The sequence below is a fragment of the Lycium barbarum genome, chromosome 1 (assembly GCF_019175385.1).
Source record: "Lycium barbarum isolate Lr01 chromosome 1, ASM1917538v2, whole genome shotgun sequence".
NCBI classification, from domain to species: Eukaryota; Viridiplantae; Streptophyta; class Magnoliopsida; order Solanales; family Solanaceae; genus Lycium; species Lycium barbarum.
The window spans coordinates 5,890,058-5,907,473 of NC_083337.1; the positions used below are offsets into that span (position 1 = coordinate 5,890,058).

The 17,416-nt window shown below is 37.3% G+C and overlaps 1 long non-coding RNA gene across 1 annotated transcript; it reads left to right on the forward strand.

Moving 5' to 3' along the window:
* Nucleotides 1–9,726: 9,726 nt before the first annotated feature.
* On the forward strand, nt 9,727–12,083 carry LOC132630466 (uncharacterized). The gene is made up of 3 exons (XR_009578590.1): nt 9,727–9,917; nt 10,863–10,913; nt 11,707–12,083. It is a non-coding gene; the product is annotated as an uncharacterized LOC132630466 (long non-coding RNA).
* Nucleotides 12,084–17,416: the final 5,333 nt, after the last annotated feature.

The following is a 17,416-nucleotide window of genomic DNA, read 5'->3' on the forward strand; positions in this document are numbered from 1 at the left end:
TTGGTCAAAGGAAAGGTATTGACTTTGACGAAATATTTTCTCCTGTCGTGAAAATGTCCTCCATTCAGACAGTTCTTGGTTTGGCTGCTAGTCTTAATTAGGAGATTGAGCAGATGGATGTGAAGACTGCTTTTCTTCACGGTGACTTAGAAGAGGAGATCTATATGGAACAACCTGAGGGCTTCATGGCAAAAGGTAAAGAACATCTTGTATGCAAACTCAAGAAGAGTCTATATGGATTGAAGCAAGCTCCCAGACAGTGGTACAAGAAGTTTGAGTCTGTTATGGGGGAGCAAGGCTACAAGAAGACTTCTTCAGACCACTGTGTGTTTGTACAATGATTTTCTGATGATGACTTTATCATCCTTCTGCTATATGTGGATGATATGTTGATTGTAGGCAAGAATGCTTCCAAGATTGACGAGTTGAAGAAATAGTTGAGTAAGTCTTTTGCAATGAAAGAGTTGGGTCATGCTAAGCAGATTTTGGGCATGAGAATTACTCGTTCAAGAGATGAAAAGAAGCTTTATATGTCGCAGAAAAAGTACATAGAACGTGTACTAGAGCACTTCAATATGAAGAGTGCTAAGTGGGTTAGCACACCTCTTCCTGGTCATCTGAAATTGAGCAAAAAGATGTGTCCTACAACAACGGAGGAAAAAGAGAGAATGGCCAAGATTCCTTATTCCTCTGCCGCCGAAAGTTTGATGTATGCAATGGTATGCACTCGACCAGATATTGCTCTTGCAGTCGGTGTTGTTAGCAGATTTCTCGAAAATCCAGGGAAAAAGCATTGGGAAGTTGTGAAGTGGATACTCAGGTATCTAAGAGGAAGTTCAGATGAATGCTTGTGTTTTGGAGGATCAAATCCAATTTTGAAGGGCTATACAGATTCTGATATGGCAGGTGACCTTGATAACAGAAAATCCACTACTGGATATTTGTTTACTTTTTCAGGGGGAGCTATATCATGGCAGTCGAAGTTGCAGAAGTGTGTTGCATTGTCTACAACTGAAGCAGAGTATATTGCGGCTACTGAAGCTGGCAAGGAGATGATATGGATCAAGAGATTCCTTCAAGAACTTGGATTGCAGCAAATGGAGTATGTTGTCTATTGTGACAGTCAGAGTGCAATAGACTTGAGCAAGAACTCCATGTACCATGCGAGAACAAAGCATATCGACGTCATATATCACTGGATTCGTGAACAGGTAGAGAACGAATTGTTGCAGATCAAGAAGATTCACACGAGTGAAAATCCTACAGATATGTTAACGAAGGTGATTCCTAGAGACAAGTTCGAGTTATGCAAAGAACTTGTTAGCATTAACTCTATCTGAGAAGACGGAGATGCCTCCTTCAGTTGAATGGGTCTGGAGGGGGAGATTTGTGGGGTCCATCCCCATTATTTGATAAGGAAAAATCTACAAAGGAAGAATTTGGCACCGGCCATATTGCAACTCTTTTCAAAGATAGTTGCAAATGGTTGAATTTGGCACCGACCAAATTAAATGCAAGTGAAGACTTTTGCATAAAAGTGATGTCATTGATGACATAAGGAGGAGAAATTCATTCCTATAAATAGGCAGCTTATGGTTCATTCTAAACACACCAAAATCTCAGACAATACATCTAAGTGAGAGCAAAGTGAGGTATTCCATAGACTGTAAGAAAATAGTCTGTGAAGAAAAATAGAGTGTGAGTGATATTGTAGTGAGGTGGGAAAAATCAAAAGAGTGTTTTTTATTTTTGAGTGTGTAGTGGACTTTGGAGTATTTATACTCGTGACTACACAGTGTAAAATTCCTTACTATAGTGATATCAGCTGCTCCTCTTGGCCGTGGTTTTTCCCTTATTCAGAAGGGTTTCCACGTAAAATCTTGGTGTAATTATTGCCTCATTTTATTCTTGCTGATTTAACCATAACTTAGTGTTCCGCGTTTATCACTAATACCGTGAATATTGTTTCTTCGGGTCTATTTTATTCCCAACATGACATTCCCCATTTAAGGAGTCTGTCTACTGTCAATAGCTTGTCCTGCAGTTGCACCCACATTGTGAAAGTAGCTTGAGGTCGAGCCTGATTATTGAACAAAAGTCCCTTCCACTCCATCTTGGGGAACTCCCCTTGTAGTTGCAGGTAAAACTGTCTAAGCATACTTTTCTTGCTAACTGGATTGTATTGCAATTGAGTGAGTAATGTTTTAGCTCCAATGATCTTTCTTAGCCTCCAACTTGCTTGTCCCGGAACACTCATGTCATCCCAAGTCTGCCCTTTAACATAATAGCTATGAATCCACCTGACCTATAGTTGTCTTGCTTATTAGCTAGGTTCCAGGAAGTGCTAATGACAGCTGTTTTATTCCATACTCTGAGGTTTGTCAAGTTTAGTCCACTAGCCGCTTTAGGACTACACATATTGTCCCACGAAATGAGAGCTTTTTTTGTAATGGTATTGTTCCCAGACCAAATAAAGCTTCTACAGTATGCTTCTATAGCTTTCATGACCTTCTTATGAATGATAAATAGGTGGGACCAATAAGCTTGGACCCCAAAATATCACAGATCATACCAGCTGAACCCTTCCAGCATAAGAAAATGTTTTTGCTCTCCAAGATGATATATTTGAAGCTATTTTATCAATCAGAGGTTGCCACTGTAGGATATTGAGCTTCTTGGTAGGCAAGGGAATACCAAGATACCTGATTGGTAATTCTCCAAGACTAAACCCCAAAGCTTGCTGAATTTGATCTCTTATATGGTCTGTAACTCCTCTACAATAAATTGAACTTTTGGACACGTTGGCTTGGAGACCAGAAGTTACAGTGAATCTTATAAACTACTTATGCAACAATTAAATAGAAGTAATATCCCCTCTTGCGAATAAAAGCAAATCATCTGCAAAACTTAGGTATGTGAGATGCAATTTAACACACTTTGGATGTAATTTGAATTGCTTATTCTATTTGAGGAGTTTGAGATTTACACTCAGATATTCCATGGATATGGAAAACAAGAAATTGGACATAGAATCCCCTTGTCTGAGCCTTCTAGCAGCATCAAATGGTTTAGTGAATTCCCCATTAACAAGAATTGCATAATTCACAGTAGATACACACTCCATCACCCATTTGATAAACACATTAGGGAAACCCAGTCCTTTTAGTACCTGCTCCAAGAACTTCCAATCAACTGTATCATAAGCCTTCTGAATATCTACTTTGATCATACACCCTGCAGATATATGTTTTCTATTGTAAGCCTTGACCAGCTCATGTGCCAGTATCACATTGTCAGTTACTTTTCTTCTAGGGATGAAAGCTGTTCGAGTGTCAGAAATTAGTGATGCAATGACTTTCTGAATCCTGGAAGCAAGCACCTTGGAAACAAGTTTGTATAAGACAGTACAACATGCGATGGGCCTGAACTCTTTAATGGTTGAAGGACTGGGGACTTTGGGCAACAATGTGACAGTTGTGCAATTGATCCCTCTATGCAGTCTACCAGTAGCAAATAACTCCTTGATAGCATCACATACATCTCTTTTGATCAGGGGCCAGGCCTTCTTGAAAAACATTGCATTATAGCCATCCACACCTGGTGCTTTATCATCACCTATGGAGCTCAATCCTTGAACTATTTCCTGATCTGTAACTTCAGTGCATAAAACCATTTGTTGCTCATGACTCAGTCTATCCCATCACTTCCCTATTGACTGCAGTAAGATGATGTGATGAAATCCCCATAAGAGATTGATAGAAATTCATTATCTCTAATTTGATTACCTCTGGATCCTGCAGTTGTGCACCAGTTAACGCTGTGAATTTATTTATTTGTTTCTTGTGTTGTCTATCCATCATAACTGAGGAGAAATATTTGGTATTAGAATCTCCCAATTTGATCCACATTGGTCTTGAATTTTGTTGATAAATACTCTCTTCTATTAAGTTCCATTTCTCCAGTTGATGCATCATTTCCTTTTCTGTGCTTGCTAAGTTACTTGTGTAGTGGTCACTTAGGCCTCATTTGTTTTCATTAAGATTAAGACGTCTGAATCAGAATGCACATCTGAATGATTAAGATTTGTCTCTAGGTCTGAACACTGAATGATTAAGTCTGTTTATTTTTCAATATCTGAATGTGCACAATAAATTTATTTAAACATAATAAATATATAATTCAAATTAAAAAGTAACTAAATAGTATAAAATAAATTAGTATTTGATTAAAAAAAATGAAACATTTATGTTCACTAGTAATGGTGGAGATGTTTTATAGTTGTGGTAGGTGGTGAGTGGGGGTGGAGGGGTGACTGGTTGGTTGGGTTGAGGGGTGGGAGGTAGTAGGGGTGGGGTTAGTTGTCACGACCCAACCCCGTAGGCCATGACTAGTGCCCGAACTGGACACCCGTATACGAACCTGTTACATATAATCAAACTGAATTTATGAGTAATATGGAAACTTGCAAAAGAACTCCAACGGTTCATAACGTCGTCAAATATGTATATTCAGATAAACTGTCGCCTGAGGAGTCACAACTGGTCAAATCATAAAATGATACGCAAGCCGACAAGGCCGCCACTACTCATCAATATCATGTCATATGCAAGCCGACAAGGCTGCCACCAGGGGTGTTCAAACGAGACCGAAAAACCGATCCGAACCGATAAACCAAGTCAAACCGATTTAATAAACCGAAAACCGGCTCGGTTTGGTTTGGTTTGGTTTTAGATTTTTAAAAACCGATAACATTTGGTTTGGTTTGGTGTTACCCATAAAAAAACCGAACTAAACCGAACCGAACCGATAAATATGTACATATTTAAAATATTATATATATTTATATATGTTAATTAAAATTTATCTATTTTTTAACTTCTTCATAATTTAGGACCATTCCAAGAGAAAAGTCTAGCCCATGTTCCCCAAACCTATTTGCGTTTAAAGTAAAATAATTTTTTTTTATTATTTTAATGCCACTAAGTAGAACTTAGTGGGTGTTATTTTATTGAACTAAATAATACAACTTACAAAGCAAAAGAAAAGCACAAAACGTAAAGTACACCAAATGAAATGAAAAGCCACTTTTCCTAATCTGCACTTTCCTATTCCTCTTCTACGCCATTCCCTCGTTAGATTTTAGTTCCCTCCTCTTATTTCCTCCCAAACCCTACCTCTATTCTCCTCTCACAATAACAATTAAGTACAAGAAGCTTTAATCCTGTAAGTCTGTAACTTTTTCTTCCCTTTTCTTTTTTGGTTACTTTTTGTATGCTCCCTACTCTTTGTTTGTGTAATTATTTTTGTGTCTTTGAAGTTTTATTTGAATGAATTGCTTCTCTAGTCTTTCATCTTGTATGTGTTTTTTATTTTATTTCTCTGTTATTTTAGATTTTCTCCACTGATTTAGGTTTTTTCTGTTGATTTAGTTTTTATCTAATGATTTTGGATTTCTCTATTTATTTAGATTTTTGGATACTTTTTTTCAGATGGAAACTACAACTACTCAAAAAGAGGTGGAGCCAGTGGAGGTAACCAACAAAGTATCTCCAACTATGTTGCTGGAACCTGAGCTTGACGGTGATAAAACTCGTGATATTACTCCCAATCATGATAAAAAGCGGAAACAAACAACTCTTTGCGACCCTGATCGTAGCCTTGTGAGTAGTGACAGGAGAACATCCGGCGTTTGGAAACACTATTCTGAATATCTTGATAAATGGGGTAAGAAAAGGGCGAAATGTAAATACTGTACTAGTAACTTTGCTTCTGAAAGTACGAATGGGACCTCAACGCTATGGAGACATTTAAATGAGGTTTGTCCTAATTCCCCTCTTAGAATTATTGATAGAAATCAATCAAGAATCAAGGTAGTTAAAAAAGGGGAACAAGCATATAGTACATGTACTGTAGAAAAGGTTGTGATTAAAGTCAATGAGATTAGGAGAGCCATTGCTGAGTTTGTCATTATTGACGAACAACCTTTTAAAGTTTTTGAAGGGGGAGGTTTTAGGAGATTAATGGCAGTTGCTTTGCCTAATTTTCAATTACCTTCTCGCTTGACTGTTGCAAGACAATGTTTGAAAATATATCAAGAGGAGAAAGAAAAGCTTAAAAAGCTTATTCATAATCAACGTGTATGTGTTACTAGTGATACGTGGACATCACTTCAAAATCTAACTTATATGGGTGTCACTGCCCATTGGATCGATGATGAGTGGAATCTGAAAAAAAAAATTCTCAACTTTTTCCAAACATCAGATCATAAGGGTGAGACAATTGCTAAGGGGATTGAGGCGTGCTTATTTGATTGGGAAATTGAGAACATATTCACGGTGACCTTAGATAATGCAACTGCTAATGATTCTGCAATTAAACACTTGAAGAGAAGAATTGAGGATTGGAAAGGAGGCATCTTAGGAAATGAGTTCTTACATGTTAGATGTAATGCTCATATTTTAAATTTGATCGTGAAAGAAGGACTCAGTGAACAAAATGAGTCTATTTCTCGAGTAAGAAATGCTATCAAATATGTTAAGTCCTCAGCTGGAAGGTTTGATTCCTTTAAGTCGTTTGTCGAGAAGGTTAAGATTGACACTCATGGTCTTTTGACTTTAGATATTGAGACTAGGTGAAACTCCACATATATGATGCTAGATACAGCTGTAAAATTTGAAAAGGCATTTTCAAGAATGTATGATGATGATCACAAGTACCTCAAGTATTGTTTAGAAACAAATAATGTGGGAAGGCATCCATCGATAGATGATTGGAAGAATGTTAAAGTTTTCATTAAGTTCCTTGAGATTTTCTACCAGGTAACTTTGAAATTCTCAGGAACTTCATATGTTACTTCTAATTCTTTCTTCCATGAGATCTTTAATCTTCAAAAGATAATTTGCAAATATGTTCGTAGTGAAGATTCTATTTTGAGTGGCATGGCTAAAAAGATGGAGCTTAAATTTAACAAATACTGGGGTACTTTTGAAAGTATGAACAAGTTATTATTCATTGCTGTTGTTTTGGATCCTCGATACAAGTTAAAATATGTGGAATATCTGTTTAAAAACTCTTATGGTTGTTTGGTGGGAGCCGAAAACCGAAAAAGGTGATGGATACTTTGAGTCGCTTGTATGATTACTACATGAGTTCTATTTGTGGGACTCATACCGATAAAATTGGTGGTCAAACAAGATTGAATGATGAAATTGATACCATGCATAGTGATGAGATGTGGCAATCACAATGGGAGAAATATTTGGCAGATGAAGACAATACTGAAAATAAATCAGAACTTGAGAAGTACTTGGTAGATGATTTGGAAAAGACCAAAGAGTTAGATATTTTGGCTTGGTGGAAAGTTTCTTCGGCTAGATATCCAATTATTTCTAGGATGGCAAGAGATGTTCTTTCTATTCCTATTTCTACTGTTGCTTCTGAATCAGCTTTTAGCACCGGTGGTCGGATTCTTGACTCTTATCGAAGTTCTTTATCTCCAAAGACATTAGAAGCTCTTATTTGCACTCAACAATGGTTAAGATCAACTTCCAAAGAATGCAAGCTTGAAGATCTTTTAGAAGAAATTCAGAAATTTGAGATAGTTGAAAAAGGTAAATTTACACATTTAACTCTTTATGAATATGTCTTTTATGTTTTAAAAAGTTTTAGCGCCTACTTTGTTAAACTTTCTTCTTTCTTTTTTTGCAGAATATGCTGGCACAACCTTGAGCATTGATTAGTTTGGATGTTGCAATTGAAATTCGTAGTGCAACTGTTTTGCTCTTTGGCAGTTAATTTTCAGGTTTTTGCTGCTGCTTCACCAGAAGTGCTTTTGGATTATGCTATTGACTTGTTTTTTGTATTTAATCACACTTTTATGCAAGCAATTAAGTGATCTTTCTCTGGTGACAGTTGGGTATGTGGTTCTTTTGTGTTGATCATTCGGAGGACTGTTTAAAGACCTTGTTATTTTGCTCAACTTGATTAATGAAAAAGTAATGTATATAATTAACCTTTTATGGGCTAGCCTTCTTAATTTTGTTGCTGTGGAGATTGTACTACTATGTAGTAGTTGCTATCTTCCTCGTGGTGGAAATTTTGTAATTTCTTTCGAGGCTATTTTTGCATATGCTGCTGTGCTGATCCCTGCTTTCAGTTTTCTTTCAAATAGTTTCATCTTGGAGGAAGGTAAAGTAGCAAGCTTATCATTTTAGCTTATATACTTTACTAGAACATCAGGCATAGTTCCAGTGGACATATTCATGTTTGTTATTATTGGAACCATATTTGCTTCTTCTCTTGTAGCTCTAGCTTGGGCTTTAGATAGTAACTTATAAGGATTCATATATCCGATCCCAACATGGGCAAATAACAAGTGCAAGTTTGTAAATAAGTTTGTCAATTTTTTTGCATTATAAAATATATTATTACAACCCGGAAAAACCGAACCAAACCGATAAAACCGACAAACCGATAAAACTGAAACCGATAGAATTTATACTATAATGGTTTGGTTTGGTTTGAATATTAAAAAAAACCTCCTTAACTGGTTTGGTTTGGTTTTAGCCAAAAACCGAGTCAAACCGGACCATGAACACCTCTAGCTGCCACTATAAACGGACATCATTTCATAGCACATCGTATAGACACAGCTGAACGGAACTTATACACAACCCACACATATGTCTACAGACCTCTAAGAGTATCGATAGCGAAATATGACGGGACAGGGCCCCACCGTACCCCTGGATAAACATACACATATACATCATAAGATCCGAACCAAAAGTCTAGACTCCGGAACAACAGAGCTCTCCAAGACAGCTGAAAGGGAATCCTAAGCTTGAGGATCACCAAAGCGAGTATCTGTACCTGCGGGCATGAAACACAGCCCCCCGAAGAAAGAGGGTCAGTACGGAATATGTACTGAGTATATAAAGCATGAAATACAGTAAAGAGGATCATAACTGAAATAGAGATTACCAGAAGCAAGTATGACTTTAAAAACATCAATACACTTTCCTTATGAAATGATAATCATGCATATCAATATCATATATCATATATATAACGTGTCCTGGCCCTCTAGTGAGGGACTCGGTGAATAAGGTCGCCACATACCATCCTTGGCGCCATAATCACATCATCACACCATCATATCTGTTATATCCCGTATTTTTGAACGTCAGATTATTTGCTGAGGTGGGGCCCACACATCGAGATTTTTTTGGGACATCTGAAAAGTCATATGAATCACATATGTGAAGTTAAACACAACTCAAGAAGGACCCTTGGGCCAAATCAAAGTGGAAGTCCTCCAAACGAATATTTTTAAGAAAACGTTTTCGGGTGATCTGACTTCTAGGGGCAAAACCGGTATTATAAGTTTGGAATTTGGAAAGTACCAAGAAATAGAAGTTGTAGATAATTGAATTATCTTTCCAACCATAGGTCGTGGGTTCCCAGGTGACATCGTTACAAGGAGATATGGACGTTTTAAGGTCGAAAGGTCAGTGGGCTAGGCCCAACTCGGGATCAACCGAGTTGGCCCAAAAAAATAAAAAACGAATTAAGGCCCAAAGGAGAGGGGTGGCCGGCCATCTTATGGCCCAAGCCCACAAAATTAATAAATTTTCCATGTGATAATTAATATAAAGGATCATTAAATTGTCTTGAAACATTTAAAAGTTTCAAGACAATTGAGAAAGAGAGAAACAAGAGAAAGAAGAGCAAGAATAAGAAGGCCATTTTCGGCCAAGCTCTAGACCAAAAAAAAAAAAAAAATTTTTTTTTTTTTTCAAAAATCATTTTGTACCAATTAAAGGGTCCTTTACAACTTGGTGTAATTATTTTGGAAGAAAGAACACTTGTTTCTTCAAGTTGACAACTTGGTCAAGTGAAGAAGATTGTAGAAAAAGGTAAGAATTAATCCCTTTTTATTATGTTATGAAGGTTGGTTTATGTTGTAGTATGTAGAAATGAGTAGAATTTATGGAAATATGGAAGTTTACAAAGTGGGTGTGCATATATGTAAGTGGACATATATGTATATTGTTGTATAAATAATATGAGTTGAATTTTATGTTGTATTCTAGTTGTGGTTATGGTGAAATTTATATTGGAAATGGAAGAAAATGGTTCAAGTTGGCATGGAAAATTATTGGGAATAGTTATAGGAAATTATATGATTTTAATGAAGTTTTTATGTAATTATAGAAGTGGAGTTTTAAATGTGAATTATTATGTTAGTTGGTGAATTTGGAAGGATAATAGTCCATATTGGCATGAAAGATTGGTTGTTAAGTGGTTATGAGAAGTTTTGTGATTTTATGGTAGATTTATGTAATTATGAAAATGAAATTATTAAGGTGCAAATTATGATTATGGTTGATGAAATTGGAAGATGGAAATATGTTATGAATATGTAGATTGAAGATTTGAAGTTTTTGATGGATTATGGTTTTGGTGGAAAGTTTGTATATTTTGTGTATCTTGTGAATATTTGGTAGAAATGATATGAAATGCTTCCGAATTAGATTGTAATGATCTTGATTAGTAATGAATGTAAAAACATTGAGATTGGTTTGGAAATGTGAAGTTGGAACGAAAGCTATTGCATTATGTTGGAAAGAAGACTAGTTGTGTTATATTGTGTTTTGTAGTCATGGTTGTTGTCATTGTGTTGATAGTTTGGCCGGGTTGAATTCCCGGATTGTTGTTGATTAAAAAATTGGCTAAGTTGAATTTTGGGGATGGTGTATTTATAGGGGAGATGCTGCCCAAATTTTTGTAGACAAGTATTGGTTAAGATTGAAATCTTAAAGCCTTACAATTAACATTTGGTAATTGTGACCAAATTGTAGATTTTGGCGAACTTGAAACTTGATTTTGGAGACGTGTATGAATCGGAAAAGGTATGTAATGATTCACCCTTCCTTCTATGGCATGTCTTAAACGTAATAAGTTGGATACGAGCCTCGGGGACAACTCTATTCTCCGAAATCCGCACCCAAAGTTTCCCCTTTTTCATTCAGTAGAATTGAATTAAATATTGTATGAAATGTTGAAAAATTGCCTAAACATCTAGAACTTGCACAAATAGGACCCGACTACCTTAAAACTCTCACAAGTGACGTCATGAAATGTAACGTATGTAAATCGTGTACGCCACCTCATTTGACCCGAGGTGGGCCCGTTATTCCCGGATTTTCTTAATTGTTTCGTTTATCGAACGATAAGTATATGTACATGTATATGGGGAAGATTGGGAAAGAGAAGGCGCTATAGACGCATGGCCACCTGATCAGTTGGAGTATGGTACATGATATCGTCCCGGACGCGGGATGCCCGGACGCGGGATATATGGTTAAATGGATCGGAGCCGACGCCTCGGCAATATGATATGTTCTATGTTATATATATATGAAAAGAAATGTTTTCCAAGAAAGCAAAGTATTATATGTATATGGATCGGGCTGCACGTGCCGCAGCAATACGTTATAGTATATGCACATATGGATCGGGCTGCACGTTCCGCAGCGCTAAGCATGCATGGTATCCGCCAACGTGCACTTATATGTACAGGTTGTGTTTCTACTTCATGACATGCGCTATATCTCTTTTATGTTATTATTCATGCCTTACATACTCGGTACATTACTCGTACTGACGTCCCTTCTTGTGGACGCTGCGTTTCATGCCGCGCAGGTCAACAGGTAGACAGATTTGACTCTTAGAAGCTCCATCAGCAGTACTGTGGCAGCGCTCCAGTTGTTCCGGAGCCTCAGTTTCTTGGTACTACTTTTGTGTACATATTCGGGCACGGTAGAACCGGTCCTTCTTGTATATGTAGATGTACTTTGTTTAGAGGCTCGTAGACAGATATGTACAGTCAGATGTTTTGTACTTTTGTGGTCCTTGTCGTTGTATAATGTGCTAGCAAAGTTTATAAGTCCATGTCTACAATTATGCCATTAATGTTAGCGTTAAGCAACAGAAAAAAAAAAGATACGGTATAGTCTATACGGCCCACCTAGTAGTAAAAGTACGATACGAGATAAGGGGTGCTCGGTACAAGTATCGGGTACCCGTCGCGGCCCCTAGTTGGGTCGTGACAATATCATCACATCATCATATGTATATATATAACGTGTCCCGGCCCTCTAGTGAGGGACTCGGTGAACAATGCAATGAAACTGTGCTCGAAAACGTGTCCTGGCCCGGGACTCAGTGAAAGATATATTGAGGCATGCACGAGCAGAGTAGTGGGAAACCATATGCAAGTTAAAACACATCTGAGACTCGATAGGATAATCAAAACGAGCTATCGTTTGAAAATCAAGGCAATAGTCATATCAAGTACCTTTCGAATATCACTATGGATTATATCAAAATAGAACTTTTGGAATCATATACACGTATCAAGACATAATGAAACAGCTTCTGGGAGTCAAGAACATTAGCCATCCTAGTGGCTCTAAGAATAGGAGCTTCTTTGAAATCGTACATATACGTCGTCTGTTTGTTTCATAAAGATCATGCCAAAAGAAGGAAGGGTTAACTTTACATACCTGTTAGCGACTATTCGCAAACCCGTTCGCCTTGTCGCTCTTTTAGCCTATTTAATATAAGAGTAACGTTATCGTTAGTAACTATACTTTCTAGCCCATAAAGCCGTAGCCCATCGCTTGTAGAATTTATTCTTTGGCTTATACTTTCTCGTTAAGGGATTTTCATTATTTAAGGACTTAACGAAAATCGGGCAGCATTTCCCCTATATATCCGCCTAACCCGAATTTCCAATTATTCTCCCGTTAACATAGAAATACCAACAACAGAAATATACATATAAAATTCTCACAATTCAGCCCATAACAATTCTAACAACCCAATAACTTTTCTAAATCCATTTCAACCCACGATTTCCTATAACATCAATTTTATGCATTTTCTTACTTCCGATTTCGTCCAATCCAATTTTAATCCTTTCATTACAACATAATTAATATAATTATACTATAAAATAAGAAAATCTTACCATAATTTTCTCGGAGGAATTTCTGCACTTAATTGCTCCAATTTTACAATTTCTTCTTCTCCAACTTAAAATCCAATGTTGCTATCACCTCCTTGAACGCGTAGAACACTTTTAGAACTCAATTTTTCTTTCCTCCAATTCTTTGAGATCATCGTGAGCTGCCATGGCCGTGAGAGCAGCCATGGCTATGTGCCTTCTCTTTTTTTTTTTTTTTTTTGATTTAATTAGAATTTCATTTGAATTGTACACCAATGAAGTGTATGGCCAGCTTAATTCACAATTTGTGAATCATATATATGCTTCTTAGCCAAAGGACACATGTCCACTACCATGACATGTGTCCCACGATGTTGACACATGTCAGTGGGGTCCGCTTCATTATTTAATTAATCTTAATTAGTTCCTAACCCCCGCTTAATAATCTAATCATAATTAATTAGTCCCTAATCTCCCATAATATTTCTACACTAAATAAAATTTATAAGCAATTTGTGTACTAATTAAAATTGAAAATTAAAGGTTCCTATTTCATGTCCGAAAATAATTTTGTCTTTAACTTGAGTCGATTTTCTTGCGAATAATTCGACGTATAAATATACGGGGTATAACATTAGTGGTGGGGGTGGGGGCAGTGGGGAGTAGGGGTGGGTGGTTTGGGGTAAGGGTTGATGGTGGGGAGTGAGGGTGGGGTTAGTGGTGGCAGGTGAGGGTAGTGGGGAGTGAGGGTGGGTGCAATGGGGTAGGGGTTGGTGGTGTAGAGTGAGGGTGGGTGGTGTGGGGTGGGATTGGGGTTGGTGGTGGTGGGGAGTGGCGGATTGGAGTGGAATGTGGGTGGGTGAGTGGGTAATGGGGTGGGGTTGAGGTGCATGGGTGTGGTTGGAGTGGAGAGTGGTGGGGGTGGCGTTGAGGTGGAGGGTTGGGGTTGGAGCAGGTGATAAAAAAAGTTCCATACAATAGTACCTCTTAATGATATTAAGATTTGGTTTAAGATCTTAGTGATTAAGACCTATTCAGACCCAATAAGTGCTTATATCTTAATGGAAACAAATGCACTTAATGGCTTAAGGTCTGAACCATTCAGATTCAGACCTCCAATAAGTGCAAACAAATAAGGCTTTAGCTTGCTTTGTATTCCCTGTAACTCTCCTTTGATTTGCTTAATCCTCTCAGTAACTCCTTGATAACGTCCAAATCCACTCCTCAAAGAGAAAGTGTGCACAGTCGTATGCAATATAAGTTACCCAACTATGAGTCAGGGTCGATCCCACAGGGAACAATATGCTAGGCGATTAAGAAAGTAAGAAACTTTCACCAACTAAGCTAAAGCCAAACGATAGATAATATTTTGGTTTTTTGGAAAATTATAACTAATGCGGGAATGAAAACTAACCTAGAAAGCGAGTAAAATGATCAATGGCCACAAGTTTGGATACAAAGGAAATTACACTCAAGTAACGATCCAATGTATTTCACTATTTTACAACTAAGAATGGGTTTATGTCAATAAATAATGATTTCTAAAATCTCATTGAAAGTATTCCAACCAAATCAATGAATTTCACTCTAAGCTTTTCCAAGCCTTAGAGTGTGATATTAGGCACAATCAATTTAACCTCAAGTAACTATCTTCTTCTGAGCTCAAGTTATTAGATGGGTTTAATGACCCAAATTCTTGTTAATTAATCTTTCCTAACCTAGATTTCCTCTTCCGAGCTCAATCTAAGTAAATGGGTGAGTCCTAGGGTTAGATAGTCCCTTTGGAAACATTCAAGAACGAGATTAATTAAATCAACAAAGACCCACTTCAATAGCAATAAAAATCATTCAATACATAAGCATAACAAGAGTTTCAAACCAAACTTTAATCAAGAATATTTTCATAAACAAGATTCAAGTAATGGAATAGAAAGCTACACACTTAGATAATTAATACAAAGCAAGGAATTGAAGAAATGAATAAAAGGTTTAAGAAATGCTCAACCAAATCTTCAAATCTTCAACCCCAAAGTGTGGTGTAGAAACCTAGTCTCCAAATTTGATGAAAAACTGCCAAAGATGCCTATTACAAATCCTAAAAGAGTATTTATATCATTCCAAAAAACGGGAACAAAATCTGGACAATAATACCCTCATGCACAACATGCTACTCGCATGTTGTGTCGCAGGTGCAACATGCTAGTCGCATGTTGTGCCAAAACCGTAGCAGGTTGTGCCAATTTCTCTGTCAGCATCTACTGCACAACCTGCTACTCGCATGTTCAACATGCTGCACCATCTGCTACTCGCAGATGCTGCATGCACAACATGCTGCAACATCTGCTATTAGCAGATGCTGCCAGAAAGTGTTGATTTGTTCTATTTTTGCTCTATTTTGGTCCGTTTTGCTCCGTTATGCTCTCCGGGCATCTTATCCTACAAAACAACATAAATACACAAAAAGTAACAACAAAAGTGCTTAAAGAGTCACAAAAGCTTAAGGAATTAGCATCGAATATCCCGTAATTTCACGGGCTCATCACTCCTCTAAACTCCGCATTGTTCAGGTGCTTCAAATAGGGCCTAATTGCTTTAAGGTTCAACTATATGCTGTTAAGCTTATCAGTGCTTCTATTGGTAAGCCAATTTGCGTGCATCAGAGGTAGGAACTGCTCATGCTGAGCCTATATGTTGAAGAATTTAAATGGAGTCTGGACATTATGAGAAGGCAGCTTTATATTTGGACCCATTGGTGACTGATCTGAAATAAAAGGTAGCCTATACTCCATAACTAGGTGTCCAAACAGCAACATCCATTCATCATTTCCCAAGGCCCTATTCAAACTGCTATACACCCTATCATCCCCTTGTTGCTTATTAGGCCGAGTGAAGAATTCTCCTTTCCAAGATACCTCAGTCAATAATAGGTTCTGTACACATTCTGCGAAATTCTTTACTTCTATGATAGTAACAGATGCCCCATTAGATTTGTCTTGAGCACTCAAAATGGCATTGAAATCCCCCCAGATTAGCCACGGCTTTGAGCATTATGGTGCTAGTGCTGATAAACCTTGCCAAAGTGACTTCCTTTTCTCCATAGTATTATAACTATAGATCACAGTCATATAGCAATCTATATTGAGTGACGTACTAATGACCTGACAATGTAGATATTGTGCATCCTGAGCTAAAACTATAACAGTATAGATGTTGGCATCCCCTAGGACCCATATTCTCCCATTTGCTGCTTGGCCATAATTATGAATCATGCTCCAACCAGTAGCAATTTTTTGTGAAATAGCTGCAGCTTTATTCTCTTTTACTCTTGTTTCCACCAATCCCACTAGTTTATAATTATTCTTCTTTATGTAGGTACATAGTTCTCTTTGCTTGTACCTTTTATTTGTCCCCCTAATGTTCTAGAGTAACCTAGACATTAAGAGTGAATAGAAAATCCACCACCTTCATCAGGGGTAGAAAAGTGGCCACCACAGCACTAGCTTGAGACATTGCTTGCAAAACATCCAGAGGAGACATGGAGGTAGTTGCATACCTAACCTTGTCTGGCATTGCTTTATTTCCCTTCTGAGTTTGCTTCACAGTTGCATTCATATCATCTGTCATATGATCTATCACCTCAGAATTGGAATTTTCTGGGATTGGAGCTGAATTCTTTGCACTAGCTGGCACTTCATTCTATCTCCGAGGAGGCACAGTCACAGCTGCATTCACATCATCTGTCATATGATCTATCACCTCAGGATTGGAATTTTTTGGGTTGTAGTGGATCTATAAAGGGAATTTAGGAATGAATTGGATTAGGCTGAGACCAAGAGTGTAGCTGAGTGCCTATTTTTGTATATTATGCTGTAAAATTTTGGTTCTTCGGTGCATCGAAAAATCTGTATTCTAAAACCGAAAACCGAAAATCGAAAATCGAAAACCGAATTTTAAAAAAAATAGAACCGAAATCGAACCGAAGAACCGAATTAGCTCAGTTAGGTTCGATTTTTGATTTTTGATTTTTCAGTACTTATGCCCACAGCCCACCCCTATTCCAAATGTCAAGTCCCTGAATGATTTAGAACTTCCCCTATTATGGTTGTGATTGTCCGCTCCAGTTTACATGTTGCATTTTAATTATTTTATTGAATATCTGCTATTATAGCTTACCAATACAAATATGAAGTAGTTTTGTCCTGCCAAAACTTAGACAAGCGAAGAAATCATATACTCTCTCCATCAAAATAAGTGGTGTTTTTGCTTTTTCATTTTGTTTCAAATAAGTGGTATTTAATAAAATCAAGAAAGGATTATTTTTTTTTTCTAATTTTACTCTTATTTAATTAAATGTAATTTCACATGATCAAGAAACCATTAAAGATTTACTTCTTTTTCAATGTA